Source organism: Pelobates fuscus, chromosome 3 (genome assembly GCF_036172605.1).
Source record: "Pelobates fuscus isolate aPelFus1 chromosome 3, aPelFus1.pri, whole genome shotgun sequence".
NCBI lineage: Eukaryota > Metazoa > Chordata > Amphibia > Anura > Pelobatidae > Pelobates > Pelobates fuscus.
Genome location: NC_086319.1, coordinates 282,366,809 through 282,392,026, shown reverse-complemented (window position 1 = coordinate 282,392,026; position 25,218 = coordinate 282,366,809). Strand labels below are relative to the sequence as shown.

The window sequence follows — 25,218 nt, the reverse complement described above, 5'->3', positions numbered from 1 at the left end:
TCAGTACGCAGCGCGCGAGGGAGATGAAGAGGGAGCAGAAGAGGGAGCACCCAGGGGACAGTGCTCCCTCGCGCGCCCGCCAGCCAGCCGGGTGACAGCCTGGCCAGCAACACCACTGGACCCCAGGGAATCCCCCCAGCTCTCCCACAGGTAAGGAGGCTGGGGGGATTAAATAAAAAAAAACAAAAAACGTTTGAGTGTGTTAGTGAGTGTGTGTGTGTTAGTGAGTGTGTGTGTGTTAGTGAGTGTGTGTGTGTTAGTGAGTGTGTGTGTGTTAGTGAGTGTGTGTGTGTTAGTGAGTGTGTGTGTGTGTGTTAGTGAGTGTGTTAGTGAGTGTGTTAGTGTGTGTGAGTGTGTGTGAGTGTGTGTGTGTGTTAGTGAGTGTGTGTGTGTGTTAGTGAGTGTGTGTGTTAGTGTTAGTGAGTGTGTGTGTTAGTGTTAGTGAGTGTGTGTGTTAGTGTTAGTGAGTGTGTGTGTTAGTGAGTGTGTGTGTGTGTGTTAGTGTGTGTGTTAGTGTTAGTGAGTGTGTGTGTTAGTGAGTGTGTGTGTGTTAGTGTTAGTGAGTGTGTGTGTTAGTGTGTGTGTTAGTGTTAGTGTGTTAGTGTTAGTGAGTGTGTGTGTCTGTTACTGAGTGTGTGTGTGTGTGTGTGTGTGTCTGTCAGTAAATGTGTGCGTCTGTTCATGAGAGTGTGTGTGTGTCTTAAGCACTTACCTTTCTCCAGCGCCGGACTCCCTTAACGCTGGGGATCTCTCCGTCCCCATCCGCCTCTCAGCTCCGAATGCACATGCGTGGCAAGAGCCACGCGCGCATTCAAACCGCCCATAGGAAAGCATTACTCGGATCAGTTTTCGCACCGGGGCCCCATGGGTTGTGTGTACGCCACTGAAAGTGCAGTTTGTGTGTAAAATGCAAAAAATGTCACTTTCACTGACAATCGCTGTGATATGTTTTACTGTTTTGAAACACTAATATTTGTGTTCAGCAAAGTCTACCGGGTAAAACGGTACCCCCCCCATTGACAGGTTTTAGGATGTCTTGGAAAGTTACAGGGTTAAATATAGTACTAGCAAATTAAATTCTCTGGACTTTCGGCCTGGGGTGTCAGGCAGGTCCTTCAAATTGCAATCCATAAAATTACTTAATTATGTAAAAATATTACATAAATATGCAAGTAGAATTTAAATATATATACATATTTATATATTTGAAGTCTACGTATATATTTGTAAAATGATTTATGTAATTATGTATATGGACATGTATATTTTGTATTATTTTTATTTATATATACATAGATATATATAAAATTTAATTCTAAGTGTATTTTTATATAAATATATATTATCAAAATACAGTTAGAAGAAAATTATATATATATATATATATATATATATATAATTAAAAAAGTAAAGTGTTTTAGAATTTTTAAAATTTTTCATTTATTTATAATATATAAATATATATATATTTACATGTGTAATTATACTCTGTGTATTTTTATATTAATATGTCTATATAAATAAGTGTGTGTCTGTCTGTCTTTTATTAAATAAAACTTTTTTCACCAGCAGGGGGACTGCCTTTCAGTTCAGGCAGATGCCTATTGTGGCCATGTGACCGCTCTTTCTGAGCGATCACATGACCCGCGGGGGCCTAATTTGCAGATGGGGGACGGTTTGGGCTGTCAGACAGCCCCCCCCCCAGGTGGAGAAGATGACCGATTGCCGGCGGGGGAACGGCGGTGATTGGGTAAGTAATTTAGTAATACTTTGGACGTACTAGGTACATCGGGGGGGAGGTATTTACTTATATTTTTTATTTTATTAATTTTACTAAGTGCCTCGAGGCACTGAGCAGACAGGCAGAGCAGCGGAAGCCTGCCTGATGGCTTCCGATGCTCTGCCTCACTGCCTGGTGCCACGTGGAGCAACCCAGAAGTGATTGCTCCGGGGGAATGATCACCCAGCGGCCCGGCAGTCATGGGAGGTATTGCAGGATGCCTCGACATTGAGACATCGTTGCAATAACCTTAGAGCGGCTGAAAGCGATCATGAACGCTTCAAGCGCTCATATTTGCCATTTTTTTTTTCTCCGACGTACTCTGTATGTCCGCGGTCACTAAGGGGTTGCAATTAGTTAAGCATATTAAGATTTGGTGCAGTGCTTAGGAGATTTCTGTTGTGTCCAGCATTCTATAGAAAAATGATTGAAGTTATACCTTACATTCCCCTTTTCCCTTTTTTCAGAACATGACCTATTCACTTAGTAGAGAGAAGTGGCCTCTTGGGTTTGGGACATGAATGCAAAGAAGCATGTGTCATCAATCACTTAGTATTTTGGTTTGTTTTGTTAGTTTGTTTTTCTGGGTGGGGGAGGGGGTTAAATGTGGGCTGTCATGAAATATCTTTTTGATTGCTTGTAGCATATATTACACCCTGTTCCAAATTAATATGCAAATTCTATTTAAAGGCCCACTATAGTGCCAGGAAAGCACTATTTTTCCTGGCTCTCTAGGGTCCTTGGGTCTTCCTCACCCTCTGGGCCCCCCTCCCGCCAGGCTCTAGGGTGAGGAAGGGGTTAATCCCTTACCTTTTTTCCAGTGCAGGGCTCCCTCGGCGCTGGGGACTCTCCTCCTTTCCCGTCATCGGCTGAATGCGCATACGCGGCACGAGCCGTGCGCGCATTCAGCCAGTCTATAAGAAAGCATTCTCAATGCTTTCCTATGGACGCTGGCGTCTTCTCACTGTGAAAATCACAGTGAGAAGCGTGGAAGCGCCTCTAGCGGCTGTCAATGAGAGCCACTAGAGGCTGGATTAACCCTAATGTAAACATAGCAGTTTCTCTGAAACTGCTATGTTTACAGCTGGCAGGGTTAATCCTAGATGGACCTGGCACCCGGACCACTTCATTAAACTGAAGTGGTCTGGGTGCCTATAATGGTCCTTTAAGTGTCACAAAGATTAAATATTTTGTTTTTCAGTTTAACTCATGGATGGCATTGTGTCTCAGGGCTCTTTTGATCACTGAAAACAATCTGACACCTGTGATAATTAGATTGCCAGGGGAGCCCAATTTAAGGAAAAACTACTAAAGGAGGGTTATTATTAAGCAAAGCACCATTTTCTTGCAATACGGGGAAGAAAAAGGATTTCTCTGCTACAGAAAAGAGTGAAATAGTTCAATGGCTTGGATGAGGTATGAAAACATTAGATATTTCACAAAAACTTAAGCGTGATCATCGCACTATTAAGAGATTTGTGGCTGAGTTAGAGCACAGACGGGTTCGTGCATATAAAGGCACATTGAGGAAGATTTCTGCTAGATCCATGCATAGGATCAAGAGAGCAGCTTCTAACATACCATTACATAGCAGCAAACAGATATTTGAAGCTGCTGGTGCCTCTGGAGTCCCACGGACATCAAGATGTAGAGTCCTCCAGAGTCTTGCAATTGTGCTTAAACCTTCTATTCAGCCACCACTAACCAATGCTCACAAGCAGAAACGGAAGTACATGAAGACTAATTTTCAAACAGTCCTGTTCACTGATGAGTGCCGTGGAACCCTGGATGGTCCAGATGGATGGAGTAGTGGATAGTTGGTGGACGGCCACTCTGTTCAAACAAGGCTGCGACATCAGCAAGGCGGTGGTGGAGTCATGTTTTGGGCCGGAATCATGGGAAGAGAGCTGGTCGGCCCCTTTAGGGTCCCAGAAGGTGTAAAGATGACCTCTGCAAAGTATGTGGAGTTTCTGACTGACCACTTTCTTCCCTGGTACAGAAGGAAGAACTATGCTTTCCATAATAAAATAATCTTCATGCATGTCAATGCACCATCTAATGCGGCAAAGAATACCTCTGTATCAATGGCTGCTATGGGGATAAAAGGAGAGAAAGTCATGGTGTGGCCTCCATCCTCCCCTGACCCCAATCCTATTGAGAACCTTTGGAGCATCCTTAAGCAAAAGATCTATGAGGGTGGGAGGGAGTTTACATCCAAACAGCAGCTCTGGGAGGCTGTTCTGACATCCTGCAAACAAATTCAAGCAGACTGTCCAAAAACTCACAAGTTCAATGGATGCAAGACTTGTGAAGCTGCTATCAAATAAGGGGTCCTATGTTAAAATTTAACGTGACATGTTAAAATGTTTTTATAAGTTTGATTGAAATAGCTTTTGACTTCAGTAAATATGCTGCAAACACAACAAATGACAATTTTCAGTTCTTTACAACCTATAAAGTGTTTTGAAACTTACTGTGCATAATAATTTGGAACCGTGCATTGTAAGTTTTTTATGTTTAAAAAAATACTGTTATCATTAGGAGGTTTGTTCAATAAAATTTGAATTGTACTCTTAATAGTTGATAACATGAGAATTATGCTGACTGTTCTTTACATCAATTATTTAGGTAAATGAGAAATATAATTTGCATAATAATTTGGAACAGGGTGTATATGCTACTTTAAAAGCACTCCGTGTTTCCTGAATATTTTATAGACAGCAATTGGACTGTCTAACTGTTTGTAGCACTGGTAGCAAGCCTGATATGCACTGCTCCTTCTTTTTCCAGTAATGCTATCAGGTAATAAAAGCCTTATAATTTTTTTATTATGAGTACTCAAAGTACCATAACCACTACAGCTTACAATATCCAACTGTAAGGAATCAAGTAAAAAAAAAAAAAAAAAATTAATTTCATTTAAAGCAGCATTGTCATGCCGGACTTACCTTTCCCTAATCGCTTCCTCTTCGCTCCCTCTGTCAGGATCTGTTCCTCATTTCTTCCTGTCTGCTCTAGTTTTCTTTAAAACATAAGACAAAGTAGGAACTATTTTGTCTTATGTATTTTTCCTACGCTTGACCAGCTATGACCTAGGGGAGGAGCAAAGTCCGCTCCATTTCCTGAGGTCAAAGCAATTTTCCCACAATTCTCACCTTCCTCCTGCTGCTTCATTCGGCGTTCGAACGCCGGCGGAAGTACCGAATTTCGTCCAACAGAATGAGAACAGTTTGTCCATTCGTGTTAGGACGAAATTCTGGACTTTTGTTCGGATTGGAATTTCATTTGAATGAATGAAACTCTGATCCAATTCATGCCGCGAGTAGATAGCTCCCTAATTGCCACAGTATTAGGGAGCTATCTACTAAAATGCTACAAGACCTAAATTGGCCTTGCAGCCAAAATTACGAATTCTAAGTAAAGATTATTTAGTATTAGTAATACATCTGCCCCTACTCGCTATACCGTAAGAAGGGGCATGTCTAATAAACAGTGAGCAGCCAGTAAAGAAGACTTTACTTCTCATTCTGTTAAGACAAAATTCGGGATTTTCGGGGGCGTTCGAACGGAAGGGGAGAATTGTGGGGAAATTGAGCGGGCTTGCTCCTCCACTTGGTCATAGCTGGTCAAATGGAAAAATACATGAAAAAATTGTCCCTACTTTGTCTTATGTTTTAAAGAAAACTAGTGCAGACAGGAAGAAATAAAAAACAGATCCTGAGAGAGGGAGAGAAGAGGAAGCAATTGGGGGGAAAGGTAAGTTTGGCATGACAGTGCCGCTTTAAAATGGCTTGACACTTGTTAGCATTCATGCTCTCTCTGTTCTACATGCTACAGATAGAGTGGAAGTCCTCGTTCCTCTTTAGCAATATAAATGTTGTGCAACTTTTCAGATCATTGATTGACTGAAAGCATCTGACCATAAAAAAAGGTTTGACTTCTGCTCTTGATCTTTATATGATGATATTCAAGACATTTTGTCTTTTAAACTTTGTTCAATGAGCTGAAGTGCTTTGTGGTGAGGAGTGTCTGATTTTAATTTAAGTTTATATGAGAAATCAACACTTTTTTTTTTTTTTATAATTAATGAAACCACGCCCTGGCTTTCAATTAAACATCCAGGAAGATTTGCTTCCTCTCTGTTAGCTCCACTGAGCTACCGTAAGTGGCAGGCGTGCTCCACTGAGCTACCGGAAGTGGCAGGCGTGTTCTGTTAGAAGACCTTTTACAGGAGCCAGTGAGCAGTCATGCTGCTGAAAGTAAACAGAGCAGCAATGTACGTATTCACCAGTGGCATATGGATACACATTTACTTCCATATCTCTCGCGCATTGCGAACTGCAAGCCTAGAATTCTCTGCGCATGCGCTTTGTCAATCACAATTGGGAGACAGGTTTCAGGATCAGAGTTTGTGTAATGAGTTAGGAAATATGCATATTCTGAGCAACTATGTTATCAGCAGCTGTTAAACTATTAACAAAAACAAAAAAGCTTCACATAATGGTCGCATATAACATTAGGCAATAAAAACAAAGCATCGCATAATGGTCGCATCTAATGTCACAAAAAAATAAAGCTTCTAATAATGGTCGCACCCTACTTTTTTCCAAATAGAGTTGGCATAAAATCTGTGACTATTACGAGGTAAAACAAGGTATATCCCCAATGCCAACATGCATATCACGTTTTCATTGGAGAGGTATATCTACTAAATAGCAATTATTTTATTGTATGTTGTCCTGAGGAAAGCTCTTTTGGGAGCTGAAACGTTGAAATTTTATTGGATCATTTAAATCAAGCATGTCAAACTTGCGGCCTGCGGCCCACAAGGCCATCTTTGCGGCCGGGCGAGCAGCGAGTATATGCTGATATTATAGCAGAGTAGGCACCTGCTTTCCCCACATTGCGGGTACCTACTCTGCTAAAACTTACCCGGCTGGGGAGGACGGCCAGCGAGGGAGCTTGGTGTTCCTGCTCCCTCAGACGCGCCATCTGTAGTGAAGCTGGGCTCCGGAATATGACGTCACATTCCGGCACCCGGCATCACTAAACAGTGTGCAGGAGCAGTGAGGAGCAGAAGGACCCCAGGGAGATGCCCAATAAAGTAAAGTATGTGTGTGTTTGTTTTTCTGTCAGTGAGTGTGTGTGTGTGTCAGCGGAAGGATCCGATTTGGTAGAGGGGGGTGCTGTGATTTAGTAGAGGGGGAGGCTTTATTATTTTTTATTTTTTATACTGTACTTTTTAAAATAAACCTACGTTTCTATGAAAATTTAAGGTATTTTCTTTTTTGTGGCCCTTGTTTATGTGGCCCGTGCCAGAGTTTGACATGCTTGATGTAAATAAAAGCTAAGTTTTATATTTTGTAATATTAAGTCCCTCAAGTGCGGCTTTTCCTTTTTTTTTTTTTTTTTTTTTTTTACAATTTTTCCCAAACCTGCACCAGGCTTTATTGGTTATAACCAGCAGTACAAGTTTTTGGAATATATAAATGTCCCAGAGAAATACACTCAAAGGGCTTGTAGTCTTGTGCAATATATCATTTATTTGTGCAAAGGCACAGTCAACGTTTCAGTCCTCTGAGTGCATTTCTCTGGGACGTTGTATTGGGGCACGAAATAGCACCGAGGCAAGAACAGAACAGGAATGTGAGTGCTAAGCCCATGTTGCCCTGTTCTTGCCTCGGTGCTGTTTCGTGCAACTCCAGGACCTTAATGTGCTTCTTCTTGAGCCACTCCTTTGTTACCTTGGCTGTGTGTTTTGGGTCATTGTCATCCACAACCCATTTTCAATGCCCTGGCTAAGGGAAGGAGGTTCTCACCCAAGATTTGACGCTACATGGCCCTGTCCATCGCCCCTTTAATGCTGTGCAGTTGTGCTGTCCCCTTAGCAGAAAAACACCCCCAAAGCATAATGTTTCCACCTCCATGTTTGGCGGTTAGGGTGGTGTTCTTGGGGTCATAGACAGCATTACTCCTCCTCCAAACAGAGAGTTGAATTAATGCCAAAGAGCTTGATTTTGGTCTCATCTGACCACAACACTTTCAACCAGTTCACCTCTGAATCATTCAGATGGTCATTGGCAAACTTCAGATGGGCCTGTACATGTGCTTTCTTGAGCAGGGGGACCTTGCAGGCGCTGCAAGATTTCAGTCCTTCACGGCGTGGTGTGTTACCAATTGTTTTCTTGGAGACTATCACAGCTGCCTTGAGATCATTAACAAGATCCTCTCGTGTAGTTCTGGGCTGATTCCTCACTTTCTCATGATCATTGAAACTCCACAAGGTGAGATCTTACATGGAGCACCAGACTGAGGGAGACTGACAGTTATTTTGTGTTTCTTCCATTAGCGAATACTCGCACCAACTGTTGTCACCTTTTCACCAAGCTGCTTGGCGATGGTCTTGTAGCCCATTCTAGCCTTGTGTAGGTCTACAATCTTGTCCCTGACATACTTGGACAGCTCTTTGGTCTCGGCCATAGTGGAGAGTTTGGAATTTCATTGATTGCTTGCTTCTGTGGACAGGTGTCTTTTATACAGGTAATGAACTGAGATAAGGAGCACTCCTAATCGTTCCCTTATAAAAGACACCTGGGAGCCATAAATCTTGCCGATTTGATAGGGGATCAAATACGTATTTCATTCATTGACATGCAAATCAATTTATAACTTTTGTGACATGCATTTTTCTGGATTTTTAAAATATTTTTATTCTGTCTCACTGTTAAAATACACCTACTATTAAAATTATAGACTGATCATTTCTTTGCCACTGGACAAATGCTCAAAATCAGCAGGGGATCAAATACTTTTTTTGAGAGAGAGGATTTTGTTTCCAGTGGTGTGTTTTATTAACATTCTTTACATTCATATCACTGGACATGCCAGTGATTTCAGATAATCATGTATACTTTCTGAAACCCTACCCATGCAGCTGGCTGCACAGGATGCCAGGACCAAGTCCTGTAATGCTGGTCATAGCTCAGTAGAGCAAAAAAATGAAACTGTTGATTCTTTACACTTGGGGTAGGGGAGCAGCACAACAGGCGTGTAGTGGTTATGGTGCTTGGTGTGTTCCTTTTAAGGGAGATGTGGAGAAGTCATTAGACTCATATACTTGGTGTCAAAGACATTCTGCATTATACTTTAGGTTTTTTATGTACACAGTATAGTCAGGTAAGATTTGAAAGGTTTTTATTGGTGGGGTGCAATACATAAGAGAGAACCACGAGTAGTTTGTAAACTGTGTATATACATTAGAGTTCCATTAGAGTTAAAGTTAAATGGGTGCTTACTTATTTTACAATCTCTTCTACCTCAGATCTGCACCTGTCACATGCAATACTTGGCACATTTGGCTGCACATCATTTGGCTGCACATCAGTGGTGAGATGCCTAGCTGCCTATGTATTTCTAGTTATAAAGTAAAGGCTCTCTTAGTTATTTATGGCACTGCAAATTGATAAGGGAATTACAACTTTTAGGCCAAAATAGCACAGCAGGAAAACAGCTGAATTTGAGATTAACCCCCACCCCTCTTCCACTCCCCTGATTTGGAATTTTAGTTCTTGAACAATTTTTGTTGGTAATTACCTTGACTCTTCTGTTTAAAACAAAGACATTTTATTTGCATATAATAAAATAAAGAAGAAAAGCCTGTACAATTGGAGGACATAGTTGAGTGGGAGGAGAAAATTGTCTCTTCCCTGTAGGCACTCTGCCTGCAATGAAGATTATCACGACTGTTGCCCTGTGCACACTGACAACAAATGCAAAATATGCACGTGTAAAGGAGGCGTAACTAGCTCCCAACATGTAATTAAAAATAACTCTGTGTCTGCAGTGCTCATATTGACTTCTTCCACCATCACCACTGAAAATCACTGGAGTGGTCATGGTGGTTGGAGTAACCCTTTAATGTGAAGTTACTACCAGAGAGACAGAGCATATCACTCTATCAAATCCATGGTAATAAACCGATGTGCTAAACAGTACTTGAAGTAAAAAATTGCACTTTAGTGGTCCTTTATCTCTATGAAGTGGCCTGGGTGCAGTGGTCCTGTCATTTGATCTATTCTAGGTTAAACATTACTGTTTTCCAGAAATAGCAATGTTTACTTTGAAGTGTTAAACAGACTTCCAGTGACTGTACGTGTGTGTGTGTGTGTGTGTGTGTGTGTGTGTGTCGGATACACGGACACACATACAAACACACTGACATATATGCAGATACACACAATATAAATCAAACAGATACATGTACACGCATGCTGACACACACACACACACACACACACACACACTGACCCTTCTACAGATACAAACACGGACTCATAAAAATACACATAAACACAGATACACACACAGATACACATGCAGACAAACAAACATACAGATTCAGACACACATAGAGACACGCATGCAGATACACACGCACACTTAATGACAACATTCAGATAAAGTGACACACATGCAGATACATAAGGGCACACACTGACACATCGATACACCTAAAGACACGCATGCAGACACAAATAGATATACAGTCACACAGATATACAGATAAAGACATTCAAAAACACACACACATGCAAACTGTGAAAATTTTTTAGTCACCCTCCTGTTTCCTACCTTCTAGGTGCAGGAGGGTGACTTCCGTGGGGTCCAGTGGCTGCATCAGGCTAATGGGAGTCAGAGCTCCCACTCTGACTATCTCCTCTCCTTCTGCGCGCCTGTGTTAGCCAGGTCTGACATAAGCACTGGGTTCTCTTAAAGCAGCGCTGACCGTGCCCCAAGAAATACATTATCGGGTGGGCCCCTTCAATGCGTTACCACAATGCCGGCGGCACCCCTGCGGCCGCGGTAGTTCCGCCACTGCCTACTTAAGATACAAAACTAGCAGCTGAAAGGAGGTGGGGAGTTGTCCCCATCAGGCCCCATGCAGAAGGTCAGGCCATTTAAAAAAAAAAAAAAAACTACAGCAGTGGTTATGGTATGTGAAGTGTTTCATTAATACAGTGCTAGACAATGAAAAATAATGGATATTGTGGTAAAAAATAACTCCAACTCTCTGCACTGAATATAACTTCCACCAATACAATGTCCACCTTGTGATATGCATTGTTCTAATATTTTGTCTCTGCAACTGTTTTCTGTTTGTCATTTTTATTTGCATTTTTGTTTTGTTATTGTATCTATCAAGTCATTTGATTTATTTGCTGTACACTAGCTGTTGGGAGTCTTTGTTTGACAGAGAATATTCCTCTATACATTAGAATTATAGATAGAATTTGAGAGTTGGCAGTTTGCCAAGTATGAGAGCAGCACATAACCAGGACCCCTTTTAGGTCTTGGTGATTTTACTGTTAATTTTCATTTTATTTTCTAAGATTCTGGAAGTAGACGCATCCATAAATGTATATACAAAATACTGTCAAACGCAAATGTTTCCGCCCTTGCCGGGTATCTGGCCTTCAGCCTCACCCTCATCTATTTTAGTAGTCCACCTTTCATATTCTGTCTACTTAAACTAGTGATCATTCCTACCCCCACCTATGTCACTTGCGCGATTAGCGCATTGAAAGAAGGCCCGAGGTTTTTCTATATTTTATTTATTTTGTGTGGAGGATATGTCATAAGATGTGCATTTTACGTCAGCAATCCAAAGCATTGTGTAAGCTAGAAGACCGCACTTTTTTTTTTTTTTTTCCCCTTTAAGGCTAAATTACCAGCATTGCACGCTATACCCTAGTTGTACACTGGATGGCTTAGAGAGCTAGATCTTGGAACTCTCCAGTTGCTCGGGATTCTGAATGATTCTGCAGTCTTGTTTAGGGGGAGAGCTAATGTTATGCAATGTAGAGGCAGCGCCTTCCGGTGTATTAAATAAGCATGTTCCATTGTATCGTGACACAGAGCTGCCGTGCTGGATCGGAGGAGACATTAGGGTAGACAGTGAGCAGACTGTATTCAAGGTGAGGCTCAGTGATGTCTGTTATGTGTGTCAGGAACTTTGCTGTTTAGGAGATGGTGAGTGGTAACCTGGAAGCTTGATTACATAATAGTTGTATTCTCTAATTTTATCCTCGGTACCGAAAGAAAGCAGATTTCTATACCGCATTCTCCAACATGGTCAGTAAGTCGATGATTATATTGCACCATGTGCTTGACTGTCTTAACCCACTGTACTGGGGTTAGCAAGTTCATCTTATCGGTGGGTGGAATTTACCTCAGCTCACTGTTGTTTTAACATGTAGATAAGATGGCTCTTAATACATTGCCTATTTTTAACATGTTTCGATATATATATAGTTTTATTAGAGACGGTTGCTATGTGTAGGTGTATACATGAATCTTTGTGCAGGGTTATTCAGTTTAAGATAGTAAAAATATAGATTCTTTGAATATAAACCTTTGTAGACCATTTCTTCTATAGAATAGTGTGTGTAGTGTGTGTATGTATGTTTATGATACATAATAACATGCGTGATGTACAGTATGTGGATATATGTACCCTATTTTTAATATTTAAAATTATGTTGTTAGTAATAGTATATTAATATTAACATCACATTTAAATAATTTTGGTATACTGCAATGTACTTTACCAGTAAATAAGAGGTGCTGCACATACAAATAATCCGAATATGCTTTTAATTGTATTTGATGCATTCCCATTTAGACTCATGAGGGATATAGTTTATCCCAAGGACCAGACAATCTATTTATAAAAATATCAAGTGTTTAAAATAAATAAATAATAATAATCAAAAAAAAATATATATATATTTTATAAGAAACTGCAAGCTTTCATTATTATGATCACCATTATATAGCACCAACTTATTCCGCAGCGCTTTCAATATTATGGTATATGATATCATGGTTTTACTGACACTGTGGATGGAGAGGTGGGGGAGGGATCTATAATGGGAAAGTCTCTTAAGTAAGGACAACAGCCACAAATGGTAGAAACTGCAACAAAGTTTACCTCTCCGCATTCACACCACATTGATCTAAAAGTTGATTTATGCTGTATCACTCTTATGGTTTATTTTGAAGTCTCCAGAACCCCTTAAGGACAATATTTTGTCACCGTCTACCTGGCTTCTAGGATATAATTTTTAGGTACTGAATATGCATATTTATTTTTAGTATTAATATTATGTGCATGTTTGCAAGTCTTAAACCATAAAAACGCCAGACTGGATGTACCTTAAATTTCTAGAGTGTCGCACGCCATAAGTGCAGCAAAGTGCACAATGTAGGCAAGATGAGCAATGAACATCGAAACCTGATCATATGTTACACAATCTAATGCATATATTGGAAACTATTGAAATACTGTTGGAGAAGCCTGACTGTAAAAAGGTTACGCATATTAAGATTTTCAGAAATACGAAGTTACAATTGATGTATTATCACATTCACACTATTCTGTGACAAAATGATAAAATGAAAATAAAGATTGTCAAAAAAAATAAATTTCTAGAGTTTAAAAAACCTATTTAGTGAAAACTATATATTTGTATTATACGCAGGGCATTATACAGTGGAATTGTGTAAAGTGACACTACTGCGTACTTTTATTATTAGGGCTGCAACTAATGGTTATTTAAATAATCGATTTGATTAGCTTTTTTTTTGTTTTTTTTATATACTATTTCATCAAGGGAAAAAATATCTAGTTCACTCTTACAGTAACAGACATGTGCTCATAGAGATTGAATCATTTACATATCACAATTTATAAAAAAAAAAAACTATTTTTCCCCCAAAATGTTGAGGACTATATATCAATAACAGGACAAAGCCTATACACTACATATAATCAGCAATGTATAGCTCTCAGAAGTCCGTCTTAAGCATCTTCCATGTCACACTAGAAACTGTATTAAACATTGCAGCAGCTTCATCCATGTAAAACCACTGCTCTTATACACACTCTCCTCTATATATTCACGCTAAACTAGATATTAAAAATAACAGTATGTTTTACCCTTTTCCTAGGGCTTTTTAAAAGTGCAGTTGTTATAAAATATATATACATTTTTGTTTTCTTTATTTGCAACAGTAGTAACACAATGAGTAAACGTGCGGAGACTAATCAATGATTTTAATGATCCATTTATTTTATCAAGTAGTTGTTGCGGCTCTAGTCGCTATTGTCATGGATCTCCCCATTCTATGTTTTCATGTTTGGCAATTACACCCTGATCTTGAGCTTTCCTATTAGGAAATCTTTTAACTTTATAGATTCCTATGTACTACCACCATTGACTTAATTAGTCAAATGGTCCCTAGTGGTCTCTTACTTTGTACCTTCATTAATTAGATGGTTCCCATAGGAAATTTAAGGATTCCTACCATTGAGCACATTTAAATAAAATAGATTTGTTCCACCTTTCCAATGAGAAGATGATATCTTACATACAAAGATAGTGTACTGAACACTGCTTTTGTTAATTTGCACTATTTTAATATTAATAAAACATAGGGGGTAAAGAGCGATTAGCAAAAAACCCTCCCCAAAACAAATCATTTACAGTAGGAATTGCTTGTTAAAGGACACCTCTGAACACCATAACCGCTTCACTTTCGCTGGCTTGCCATGCTTAAAACATTAAAGGACCCCAAAGTCTTTTCTCCAGCTCTATTTAGTTCTTGGGCTGCCCTCAGATTCTTCAAGCAGGCAGCTTTGCACTGCTGTAGAGAGGGGGCGACGCTGATCTACATAAAGCATCATGTGACTCTCTAAGCCAGGGGTGGGGAACCTTTTATCTACCAAGGGTCATTTGGATATTTAAAACATAATTTGTGGGCCATACAAAATTATCAACGTAAAAATTAGCCTGCTGTATTTGGTCAAACATTTATTTAACATTTAATTAACTCACTCCTAATGTGATGGTTGGAACTGCTTCTCTTTGATGTGATGTTAACTGGTACTGATGATGATGCTACTCGCAGTGTGTGTGAGTGAGTGGTGCAGTATGTGTGTGTGTGTGTGTGTGTGTGTGTGTAGGGTGTAGTGTGTTTGCATCCCACACACACACACACAATCTCTCACACAAATACACTACACCACCTCACACACTACACCCCCTCACAAACACAGAACCCCTCACACAAACACACTGCGCCCCACACACTGTGTGTGTGTGTGTGTGGGGTGCCGTGTGTGTGTGTGGGGTGCCGTGTGTGTGTGTGGGGTGCCGTGTGTGTGAGGGGTCTATATTGTGGTAGGGTGATCAGGGAGAAAATATTTTTTTAAGTCTGAAGAAAAAAAACTTCATGCACCCTCCCTCCACTCCTTGCCTCTGGCCTGGAACGAGGGGACATATCACTGCAAGCCCTGGTAATCTAGTAGCTTCGCGTGCACTGACTCCACCCTTTTCTTCTTCCCGCAAGCACAGCGCTGTCGGAGCGTTGCCATGGTAATGCGCGGCAACGCTCCGACTTGCCTGCTCGCGGGAGGATCACAGCTTCATGGGTCGTCCTCCTATCCGGCAGTCTCCCAGGTCCTAGCTCCCTCAGTCTTTATTAACAAACTGCCAGGAGGCCGACAGCAGGGCCGACTATCCATGGGCCAGACAAAATGATTTTGCGCCTTATACGGACGTTTCCCACCCCTGCTCTAAACCAATCAATAGTCTTCAGTCATAAAAACAACTTGGGAAAAATAAGTACATTTCTGAAGCCGTTTTGTGAACAAGGAGCTACTTAATGCTTTTATTTTTTTAAGAATTGAAGAGCATTGAAGAACAAGGGCAAAGCTAAATGGTGCTGATGAGAAGACTTTGGGGTTAAACTGTTGTGAATGGAAGCCAGCACCATGAATTTCCTGGCACCATAACCACTTCATAGTGTTTAAATACTACTTATTACTTTTAAGTAAATTAAATGTAAATGATTTGCCTGTGCCATTAATAAAGGTTTGCCCAGTCTGCGGTAATGTACTTAATCTACAGCATTATGCATAGATTGTAATAAAATGTGTTTGTATTTTACACAGATCGTAGACTGTTTTACTTGTTTCTCACACGTTGGTTTATTCCCACTTCTGAACTGACACAGAAAGAAAACCATCTGTTTGCGACTAAGAAGTTTTGTCGCTTTTGATATGTGTTCTTTACACCATAAAAAAAAAACCAAGCTCCCATAAAAGCTGTATAATTTGTATCCTTAAAGGACAGTTAGGGCTTTCTTCTGATTCTGTATATGTGTATCCAAACACATATTTCTAGCGCTGTATTAGGGCTCGACAAATCCCAGGGATGTGTCCACCCATTCAGTGGAGGTGGCCCGGCAAGGGAGCATGGAGGCAGCAGACAGAAAGTCTTTGCAAGCACCCTCCTATCCACATTGCAGACAGCAGGTCTACAGGGTTTGTAAGCTGTTTCATGTTTTCTTTAGTAGTATACCTATTCAACTGTTTAAAAAAACCAAAACCAAAATAAAAACTGTAAATGGAGTGATACTTTTAAGTTTTAGAGTAGGATGCATGCCATGATACTGGCAGTAAGGCTCACAAAGAGAAAAGCTTCCATTAGAATAGTGGTTGATGGTGGCAAGTTGGGTGGAAAAGATGCAGTTGTGAGTAGTGTATGGTAAGATCCGTAAGAATATGAAGAAATTACTTCAGAAATGTTACGATGAACACCTGGCTTGAGTAACACACAACAAAACATAACAACTACAGGACTCTGTAGTGGTTTTGATACCAGAAGTTCCCAGGCACTCCCCAATGTTAGTCAAACCTTTTTAGGTTGGGATACCGTAGTATAGAATGCCATATGTAGGAGAGTGGAAATACATACTGTTGTTCTCACCAGGATGCCAAATTTAAAGGGACTGTCCCAACACTGTAAGCGCCATACCCATCAGAGCCCAACTCACATTCCCCCCCCTCCCCCCTGACTTTTAGCCTCTGATGCTACCTTGTTGGGGGAGGAAGACTCTGTGTGTGTCTGTCCTGTCCATTCCCAGCGGTCACATTACAGGTGAAGATTTGGCGTGATAAATCACTTTTAGACATGGCTAGCGGAATTGAACTTGAAATTTTGAGTCATGATACCGACTATAGTTTGCTTTTATACTTTTCATGGAAGTCTGATGCCAGATATTCTGATATAACATTGTCTTTTACATGCAGACCCTCTGGATGAAATCACACCATGCTTTGTACTGATAATTATGAAGAAAAGGCTTTGATTGTTTGGGAGAGCCCTGCTGTTTGTAACAGATTGCACTCATAACCACCGCGCACAATAAGTTTACAATTAACTGTAGTGATTATGGTGCTTACAATGCCATTTTTAAAAAATTACACCTAATCTTCAGATGGGAAGTTTTGAGTTTGCTCAGTAAAATGTATAGCACTAGTTTCTGTCTAGTTATGTTTTTTTAAAGCAGCTCTTCCTCCAAAAATGTACTTCATCTAATCTGTTTCACTATAACTCCCTTGGTCTGAATCTTTTTGTTATTTCTGAGTGCTCTAGTTTTCAATATATACATTATTAAATGTAGGGACTACTTTTCCTCATGCATAGTGGTCAGGTTGACAAAACTTTACAATTGGCGGGGCTTAAAGCTTGCTTCTTTTTCAGCAGCCAATCAAATTTACCCACAATCCATCAATGCAATCACACAGACATTATGGGCAGACGAGGACCAAATGGCATCCCCCAGATATTGCTATCCGGCACAAGGAAGAAAAGATAATTATAAATAATGGCAAGTGGCAAAGTGGGGAGTATAATCATTAAGATACAGGGGTCATAAGGAAAAGAAAACAGGAAAAATACTGTCCCAATTTAAATATTTCCTTCGTCCTTGTTTTATTTTTGCAGTGAAAAACATACTTATTCCTCTTTTTATATAAAGTATATCCGTTGCACATTATAAACATGCATAAAACAGTCAGATATGGTGTTGTAGATAGTTTCCTAGGTCAGGGCTAGTACTCAATGCAATTTTATTCCCAGTATGTGCATATATATATTGGTTTGTATACGGTAATACAATGTGATGTAACGTACTGCCAAGCAGAGAATATGCACACATGTTTAAAGTGCTACTCCAAGCATCATAAACTCTTCAGCACATTGTAGTGGTTATGATGTGAGGAGTACCGTTGCCCCATTTCCTAGTAATGGGTGTCATGTCTTTCTGTTCTGTTGCCCATCTGACTTCTGCTCTGGGCTGGCTGATCCCAATGGCGATGCCAGAGGTAGAGTTACACATCCTGCAGCCAGAGAGTTTAAACGCCTTCTGTGCAGCACGTCATAGTGAAACTCTACACATACAGATTCCATGCGCCATGACTACTTAATATTGCTGAAGCAGTCATGGTGCTTGGAGTAATCCTTTAAAGCTTCTGTTTTACATATTACAGCAGGGCTTGACAAATTTGCTTTCAATTTAGGAGGCAGCTAAAAAAGTTAGGAGCCAGTTATTTTTTTAATGACAAAAGTGCAATTCTTAAAGGGACACTATAGTGACCAGAACTACTACAGCTTAATGTGGTCTATAGATTGTTGTTGTAGGCCTTTCAATATAAACATTGCCTTTTCAGTGTTTCATGTGTTTACATTGCTGCCTAGTGGCAGTCACTGAAGCTGCCACAAAAGTGTCTAATATCTCAATGTGCAGCACCTACATTCAGCGTCTCCATGGTCTTCATGGAGACGATGAACGTTCCCAATAGAGATGAATTGACAGACACTGTTTCCTACCTTTTGGGGTCCAGTGGGACTGGGCAGCAGCAAGTCACATTAGGTTAGTGGGGCTGATGCAAGTAGACTGTGGCTGTTCCAGACTCCCCCCCGCCCCCCCCCCATCTCTTGTCTCTCCAGCACTGTGCATATCTTTGTGCGCCAGGAGGAATTGAAGGGAACTGTAACTACTTCCTAGTAGCACTGAGGGCGCACGGGAATGGGCTGGAGGCCAGCTCTGAGGAATAGCGTGGGGCGGAAGGCCGACTCTGAGGAATTGTGTGTGTGTGTGTGTGTGTGGGGGGGTGGGGGTGGAGCTGGAAGCTGGCTGAGGAATTGAGGGGGGAATGGGCGGGAGGCTGGCTCTGAGGAATTGGGGGGGGGGGGGGGGGGCTGACCAATCCCTGGTACCAGGTCAAAACTCTTAGTCACCATGGCGACCTGGAACCTTGAATTTGACAAGCCCTGTAGCTTTATAGGGCCTGAGAAATCCTAGATTTATGTACTGTTGGGTTGGCTAGTATATTGGGTAGCATAATATTAGAAATATTGTAACTCAGAGTAACCCATTGGGAAAGAACTGAATTGGCTGTTGAAAAGATGTTTCTAATTTTTTTTTTGATTAATTACATGTGATAAAATGTGCTGCCTGCAAACTGCTTTAATTAACCGTATCTAAGTTACCTTGGAACCTAGAATGTGTGACAGCAGGTAATGCAATGTTTTTCCAACCTGTGTGCTCTTTTCTTGTCATATTCATAACCTAACTAGACCTTTGAAATGTAACTGCTGAATGAAAAGACTTGGGAACGAGGTTACAAAGCAGACCGTATGTCTCCCAGGATATCCAAATCACCCCTTAAATAACCATCCAGTGTTTGCAAAACCAAAGTCTCAACATTTAATGCAGTTCCACTAACATTTTAAATAACGTAAACAATATTCCCTACTATGGTTATATGTACATTAACAGTAGTTGCCATTTGTACTTTTAGCAATAAAATATAATTGTGGAGATGGGCATATAATTAAATCACAAATCCAGATTTAAACAAAATACATTAGAGAAAAATAAATAAAGGTCCAGTGCATGAAATGTCAGCAAGCAGTCAGAATCTATAATTTGCTGAGTAACGTCCTGCAAGAGAGAGGCGAAAGGTTTAAATGTTATGATGGTGTGTGCCTGCCGCTTCCATGGAAAATCAGATTGATTAGGCATAGTTTGTAATTTAACATATGGCTTAAGCAGGACTTTATATTTGCTTAAGCGATTGATGTTACCTTTTTTAAAACATCCTTTAAAAATTTTTTTTTTTTACATCTAATAATTGGGCATTATATACAAGTACATTTACCTGCAATTCGGTGATATTGAGATATATATGGGGAGTGCAAGCTTCCGCTTCCAGTAGTGCTGTCTGCAAGGGACAGGATGGTTACATCTTCTACAGACATTTTTTTTGCACAGAACTGGCATTGGACTACTGAGAATAGAGATGGAATAACCCTTTAATGCTGTATCATGGTGTTCTGGAAGATTTTTCTTACACTTTGAGGTAATTAGTTGAGGCTGGCACATATGAACACATATATAGCACAGGTCAGAGCCAGAGATGGCGTACAGCTGTGTTGTATGAGTAGGGGAGGGAACCATGCCATGTCATCTTCCATATTGACTTATAACCAAGACAAGGATGCTTCTCTAGTAGGATTATTGATACTAGATCGTAGACATGGAACTATTTTTTATTTTTTTTTATGAATATGTACTTCTCTCTGTTGGGAGGCAGAATATGACTGAAATATACAAAATGTTTGTTCCTGGTGAATGCTACCATTGATGCCTTTGACAATGTTGTCAAACCCCAATTGCCCATGCACCCAAGGCTAGGTAATCACTGCCACTGGCAACTGTATGATCATGAGTATTTCCCCTCTAATAGCACAGATGTTTCCATGATTAGTAATGTATGGAGTCCCCAACTTGAAGGTTCTGACACACACTATTAGCAAGCCAATTGGAATCACAGGCTTATACAAATACTAAACTTGTCTAAATTTTGCACTACCCAATAACCAGCTAAAAGTTGCCATAGGTGGTGCATATTTATATCTTAAACCAAATTACCTTACCACTGCATATTTCTTTAACTCAGTGGTGCATTATGCATGGACTTGCACGGGAATAAATCATGGTTCTGTGGACCGCGCCTTCTCGTAGACATGGGATTTAAGTCGATTATCCTTTCAAGCTGCTTATTAGGATCTTGGTACTAATCTGTGGATCAGTCAAGGTTCAGACATTCTCTTGCTGCCTAGTTCCACCTCCAGTGCTTAATTTGTGCTTTAACCCCATGATTCTCAACTACACTGCTACAGCAATTTTCATTTGATTATAGTTTTATTTATGTGTAAGCAAATATGGTACTTTTGCACACAAAAGTACAAAACTGTGTTCTTTCTAGTTCTAAGTTACCATGCAACTTAGTACTAGAAAAACTGGAGCCAGGAAGAGTTAAATCGTTAGTGTTCTATATCAGCTGTTCTTGTAGGCACCAGCTTTTACAATTGTCAATGTCTGTTCTATAATTTTTTTTTAAGGAACACTACAAGCACCATTACAACTACAGCCTGACTCATGGGGCAAGAGCTGAGCCCTCTCCCTTCTCTGCTGGTTGTAGCTCAGTGCGCAGCTGTCCGGCAGCAGGGATGACATCGACAGATTCCTTGTGGACTCCAGGTAATTTGGCAAACTGTTTGCAAAAGATTTGAACACATATCCTGTGAGGGTGCCAGGAAGCAAGTTGTAGTGCTTGGAGTGTTCTTTTCAATCACGAGGTAAAATTGCACACACCACATATGCCATTTGATTGGTCCATTTTGCTATTTTGCTGGGTCAGAGTGCATGCACGCAGTCTGAAACGATGAGGGGAGTTTTTTTTTTTTTAAACATGCATGGGTGTGACTCTCAGCAACATGGACGCATCACCATGAGCTCTGTCTGAGCAGGACGTGGGTAGTCGGTAATCCACAGCAAATCGTGGCTATTTAGATTGCATCACCCCTGCACTACCACAGGGATGTCACAGAGGCACAAACTGAGAAGCCGATAAAGCCAGTTGGCTTAAAAAAAAAAAAGTTTTTGTGGCAAAGATCACTCCACAAAAATCTTGCAATTTTGCTTCCCGGGCCGAAGATAGCGGTGCCACGATCTCCAGACATAAAGAGCATGCTTTCTGAAGTCTTCTCCAAACAGACTACCCTAACAGCCAAGTTCCAGGGTTTAGCGGGTGAGCTAAAGAAGGAGCTTTCTGAGCAGGGGAAAAGAACAGGCCATACTGAACAAAAACTTAATGAATTTCACAATAGTTTAGCAGATAAGATCCAGGAATTTGAAACTAATTCAGATGCCTAAAAATTTAAGCTGTGTTATCTGGAGGACAGATCTAGACGGAATAATCTCAGATTCAGAGGGATTCCAGAATCTGTAACTACTCCAGAGCTTACTAATTATCTGCTGGACTTATTATCTGCTGGAATTATCGGCCTTGCGTTAGGCGGCATTCTACTCTGAGTCCCAGGAGAGCAAGCTGGAACGCAAACCGGAGCCGCAGTGGAACGCACGCGGCTGTCAGCAAGTCTGTCTGCAACACGAGGTGGTCCATATCTGATTTCATCCGGCCGGTGAGAGAGACTTTTTACATCTTTTGGACACTCAAAATTCTAAACTTGACAGCAGCTACTCTCCACACTTGGGAACTTTTATTGTCTTTTATATTAAGTGTGTTAGTTATTGACAGTGAATTGTTGCTAAAAAAAATCTTGTACATTTTAAGCAATCTGTCGGCTGCACCATATAATTGACATAGCTTTTTCTACTACAGTGGGATTATACATATCTTTCCCCAATTTACTTATTCTTTAGTGTATTGGTTGATATATATAGTGAAACCTTTACTAGATTATTTTCATTCAGCTATTTTTTATTTTTCTTGCACTCATATGTGAAGAAAAGATACAAACAGCTGAGACATTTGCTACATATTATTGCTACTTTGTGAAATCACATTGCAACTATCTCCACAGAGTCCTGCAAACAACTATTGTCTATTCCATGGGTCGTCAACCTGCTCCCTACCGCCCACTAGTGGGCGTTTTAGGATTTCAGGTGGGCGGTAGGGATTTCCAGGTTTTGACGACCTGACGACCGGGCGGGCGGGTGCGAGCCGGCGGTACCCCTGCGACTGGGTACCGCCGTGACAAATTGCGGCTCCGGCCCGCGCGGCAAACCGCCGGGGCTGCATATGGAGGGGTCCATCGGGTGGCCCATGCTGTCAGGGCCACCCGATGGATGTGGATTGTGAGGGGGCCCGGTCAGCGCTGGGCGCTTTAACAGCGCGACCGGGCCCCCTGTGATGACATCGCAGAGCTGGGAGGAAGTGACTGCACATCACTCCTCCCAGCTAACCCTGAGAGCCGCGCGGGAGGAAGACCAGGGAGTCAGAGTGGGAACTCTGACTCCCATCCACCTGAGCCACCACTGGACCCCAGGGAAAGTCACCCTCCTGAATCTAAAAGGTAGGAAACAGGAGGGTGACTTAAATATAATGTGTGTGTGTGTGTGTGTGTGTGTGTCTTTGTATGTATGTCTTGTGTGTCTGTATATTTGTGTGTCTGTCTGTGTTCCTGTATGTCGTGTGTGTCTTGTGTATGTGTATGTATGTATGTGTGTGTATGTATGTGTGTCTGTGTGTGTGTATGTGTCGTGTGTGTATCTGTGTCTGTATTTGTGTCTGTATGTGTGTTGTGTGTGTGTGTATGTATGTGTGTGTGTGTGTGTGTCTGTATGTGTCATGTGTGTCTGTATGTGTCGTGTATGTATGTGTCGTGTGTGTGTGTGTGTATGTATGTGTCGTGTGTGTGTATGTATGTGTGTCGTGTGTGTGTGTCTGTATGTGGTGTGTATGTATGTGTCGTGTGTGTGTGTATGTGTCGTGTGTGTATCTATGTGTCTGTATTTGTGTCTGTATCTGTGTCTGTATGTGTGTATGTATGTCGTGTGTGTGTATGTATGTGTCGTGTGTGTATGTGTCGTGTGTGTGTGTATGTGTCGTGTGTGTGTGTATGTGTCGTGTGTGTGTATGTGTCGTGTGTGTATGTATGTGTCGTGTGTGTGTGTGTATGTGTCGTGTGTGTATGTATGTGTCGTGTGTGTGTGTATGTATGTGTGTCGTGTGTGTGTATGTATGTGTGTCTGTATGTGTGTCTGTATGTGTGTCTTGTACGTGTGTCTGTCTGTTATAGTGGACTATATAGTAAGTGGGCTACCTAGCTCAGCCTTCCTACTGGGCATTGCTACAAGGAAGGTTAAAAAATAGAAAAAAGGGGAAAAAAAAGGTGGGGAGGGGAATTGAGGAGGGAGAGGAGATGAGCTGACGCACAAGAAAAATCATAGAGAGATAATATGAGAAATCATATTATGCGCAAACAGAGAAGTCGTCTGAATATCACTGAAAGAGACCTTCGTTTGTTCCTTACGAAAATCGAACCAGATATCAAATATTTAGTCTCGCAGCATCAACCTCAAGGATCTCATTAATCACTAGTAAAGGTAATTTCAATTTACTTTATTGTTTTCTCATTAAACTTTATAAAGTTAAAAACCGTATAAACCTGCATTAAGTAGAAATAAAAAGATAAATGTACGTACATTTATTTTTTGTAAAACACCCTCCTTTCTAAAAAATATTCCGCATTTGCGCGAAAACTGGTGGGCGGTAAGGAAATTTTTTCAACCAAAAAGTTGCATTAGTGGGCGGTAGGTAAAAAAAGGTTGACTACCACTGGTCTATTCAATAGGTATCCAAAACTTATAAACCGTTCTACATGTGCTCCCAATTATTGCAACGCCAAACTCCGACATTTCAAAACCACTTGGCTCATTTGGGAGAAATTAATCTCAATAGTACAGTCTCCCCTGACCAATGGCACCAAATTTTTATCCTACACAAAGGAATGACTCGCTGTACATCACATTTTGAACAGCACAAACAATTCTGTACAGATGGCGTATGGTGCCAGCCAGACTAAAAATAGTCCCCACTACATGAAAAGAATGCTGGAGACTCCATAAAGGATTAGGAAATTTTATTCCTACCTGGTGGAAATGCTCCACAATACTACTCGACAAAAATACACACTGCTTAAAAAAACCAAAACCTAAAACAATCAGAATAGATATACCCTTTTTCCCACAAACTTATTTACGATTTTATCGATATAGATAAGATGACTAGAGCCCAACTGAAACTTGATATATTATACTTACAGCTCAGAAACATATTGAGAGACAGTTCAAAATGATCTCCACAGCACACACCAGAATAATATCCATGCCATGTGATGGCTTTTGCAGTATTCTATATGTGTGTGCAAATTGCTGGTTGTCAAATTTCATATTGTTACAGAACATATGTGCAGTGCACTATGAGGACTGCCCACACTTTTTCAGTAGTATACCCACACATCTGTACTGAGTTTAATTACTGTTGTTCTGTGATGCACTCACATAACACAAGATATTCCTCGATTCTAGAGACGTGATACACATGAGTACGAGAGAAATAGGAACTTTCAGATACCCTAACACCAGGTGGGATTGTTAAATATTTTCATAAAAAGCATCATGTTTATAATACGAAGTTGCACAAAATCCCAGAAAAA

At 40.7% G+C, this 25,218-nt stretch overlaps 1 protein-coding gene across 2 annotated transcripts in view; it reads left to right on the top strand.

Moving 5' to 3' along the window:
* The window catches only part of SLC23A2 (solute carrier family 23 member 2), a 156,992-nt gene that overhangs the window by 20,027 nt on the left and 111,747 nt on the right, over positions 1 to 25,218 (top strand). The window contains exon 1 of one of the 2 annotated variants that reach the window (XM_063448634.1): positions 11,606 to 11,754. The exons of the other annotated variant lie outside the window; for it this stretch is intronic. The gene's annotated coding sequence lies outside the window, so the exon portion shown is untranslated. Of the gene's footprint in view, positions 1 to 11,605; positions 11,755 to 25,218 lie in introns of those variants that run through there. 2 annotated transcript variants of the gene reach the window in all.